General features: G+C 47.6%; 1 protein-coding gene across 1 annotated transcript in view; it reads right to left on the reverse strand.

Annotated features, from left to right (window-relative positions):
- STRIP2 (striatin interacting protein 2) overlaps positions 1–2,890 on the reverse strand; it is a 31,376-nt gene that overhangs the window by 27,650 nt on the left and 836 nt on the right. The gene's annotated exons all lie outside the window — the stretch shown is intronic.

Genomic DNA, 2,890 nt, shown 5'->3' on the forward strand with positions numbered 1-2,890 from the left:
TCCCCGCTCCCCACTCCCTCATGAACCCTTGATAATTTACAAGTCATTATTTTGTCATATCTCACACTGTCCAATGTCTCCCTTAACCCACTTTTCTGTTGACCAACCTCTAGAAAGGAGGATATATGCAGATCCTTGTAATCGGTTCCCCCTTTCTACACCACCTTCCCTCCACCCTCCCGGTATCGCCATTCTCACCACTGGTCCTGAAGGGATCATCTGTCCTGGATTCCCTGTGTTTCCAATTCCTGTCTGTACCAGTGTACATCCTCCGGTCCAGCAGAACACTTCCACTTGACCTCCTGGACACCAGACTCTGTCTCTATATTTTTAATTCCTGAATCTCAACTCTGTGTGACACACTAGCAGCGTGATCTAAGGAAAACTACCTTGATTTTAAGCGCCTCTCTCTTCTCATCTGTAAAATGGGAGTACTAGTAGGACTGACTTCATGGGGTTGTTATAAGGGCTAGATGAGTAATATAGGAAAAAAAACACTTAGAACATCACCTCCCACTCGGTAGCACTAACAAGTGGGCTTCAATTCTATCTTCTACCAACGCCTTTAATTTCCCCTTGTATAAATGCTTAACTATTTTATCTTCCTAATGGTTCATAAGTGGGTGAACACCCACCCATCCATTTACCTAGCCAGTTCCCTACTGTTGAACATTTAGGTATTTAAATTAAAAAATTTTTTTTCTTTATTCTATGTGTGATGCTGTAATCCACTTACGTATTTTCCATATTTAGGCTCTCTCCTAAGGTTGGATCCCTACAAAGAGCACACAGGCATCAGACCTGGTAAATGGTTTTGTGGCTCTTTGTTCACGGCACATTGCGACAAATCTCTAACAGCAGAGACTTCTGTAACTGTGGATGACAGAAACTGGCAGAAATTAAAATAAACCTATAGAGTCCTTTTGTGTTGTGTTTTGAGTTTTCTTTTTTTCCAAAAAATAAATACTTTCAGAGTCCCCCAATCGGGAGGACATAATCCTAGAATATAGGACCGTCATGAAGAGCAATGTTTTTCAAACTTTCTTAATCTTCACTCAATGAATGCATTTTACTTCAAGTTCCAGCGCATGTGCGCGCACGCGCACACACGCACACACACGCATGTGCGCGCGTGCAGACACACACACACACATGCATGTGCGCGCACACACACGCACACAAATGGAAGCAAAAGCTTAATATTTATCCTTACATGTGATATACTCTGATTATTTTCTTTTCTAGGTGATTCCTTTTTTAAAAATTAATGCCTGTCCCAACGGTTTGCTTCCCATAGTTTTAAAAAAAAACCATTGTTTTAAATTGTATACTTTCCTTCAATTTAATCTAATGTACTGCATTTTATGGAAAAAACCAAAACAGGAAAAAAAAAACCAACATCCTCACTTCAATGTCATGAATCCCCAGCCTTTGCCACAGACCAGTAAACTCTGTCAAGGTGCTGGGGAAACCAGTAGCCCCAGGGGTCTGGGTGAAAGAGGCCTGAGGTGAATCCCGCAGCTTGCTTGAGAATCTTGTCTTTAAGCAAACAGTGATTCTGGAGTTTCCTTTTAAGGCTGGGGTTTCTCAGGGAGAGGGGAGGCCAAGAGCACCCTGTACACGGGTGATGTATGAGGAGACTAAGCTGGTTCTGCCAGCAGTCATTCTAGGAATTCTCAAGAGGCCCACCAGAGGAAAGAACCTCTCTCCCAGGATGGCCCCTCCGGTAAAGCTTGTCCCGCTGTAGAGCAAAAGGAGGGCAGGGAGGAGGTGCAGGCATCGCCTGAGCCTGGCACCTGAGTGCTGCGGTCACTGGCAGGCCCTGCCAGGTGAAGCAGCTCCGCTGCTGCAGGGAGGGAGGGTGGAGGGAAGCTAATCTTCCTAGGCAGACAGCCCAGAGAGGGGCTGTCACTGCAGTCCATGACAGTTTCCAGGCAGAAGTGCAGCCTCGGGCAGGCAGGAGGTTACTGCAGTGCAGGTGGGAAGCCCGGAGTCCCTGGAGGCTGAGCTCATGCCAAACGGGGCTGCAAAGTCCCATCTCCAGGGGCTGCAGCCATTAAATGGGATGATATCCACCAAGTGTCTGACCTGCTCATGCAAAATGTCACCAGGGCCTGGTGCTGCAGACAGGCTGGAAGTGTGGGGAACAGACAGTTCACATTCCTCCAGAGCACGGATCATTCTGAAATGATTTTGACATTTTTTTCCCCTTGTGTATTAGCTGCACCCTGCCCCTTCCCCCCACCTTCCCCACTGGCTACTGTGGGTTGCACCCAGGCAAGAGACCTTGCCTTGAGTGTCTGCCACCCAATATAACGCCTGGCCCACAAAAAGAACTCAACAATTGTTGGATGAATGAACAACTCATCCTTAAAAAATATATATATATTTTTTAGCAAGAAACATGTCTCCACGAGGAAAAGAGGCACAGAGTGCCCAGAAAAGCCAGCTTGGTGGGTTGGCAGCAGATGGATGCCCTGGTAGATGGCACACGGATCTAGCAAGGCAGGTGGGCTCCAGTTCAACCCAGGGAGATGAAACTTTGGGGTCAGTCTTTTTACCTCTTCCACTTCTACCCTCCCAAGGTTGGGGTGGCTTCCTCCCGAGCCCCTCTCCCAGTGACAAGCACACATGAAATACATGACAAGCACACTGAGCAAGCCCAGGAGGGCTGGGCTGGGGCGGAGACCCTGCTTCCAGTACCAGCTCTGCAGTGGGGCATGGGGGATGAAGAGGATGGTAGTCGGGGGACTAAGCCACTCTGCATGGGCTTCTGAGTTAGGTGGTGGAAACCCGATTGTACAGATGATAAAACTAGAACCCAGTGATCAAACCTCACAGACTTAATGGTTAGGCTGGGATGCAAAACCAGGCGAAGTGTCCTCGTCCC

The sequence above is a fragment of the Echinops telfairi genome, unplaced genomic scaffold (assembly GCF_000313985.2).
Source record: "Echinops telfairi isolate 266 unplaced genomic scaffold, ASM31398v2 ScPeMD7_23;HRSCAF=83, whole genome shotgun sequence".
In the NCBI taxonomy this organism is placed as follows: Eukaryota; Metazoa; Chordata; class Mammalia; order Afrosoricida; family Tenrecidae; genus Echinops; species Echinops telfairi.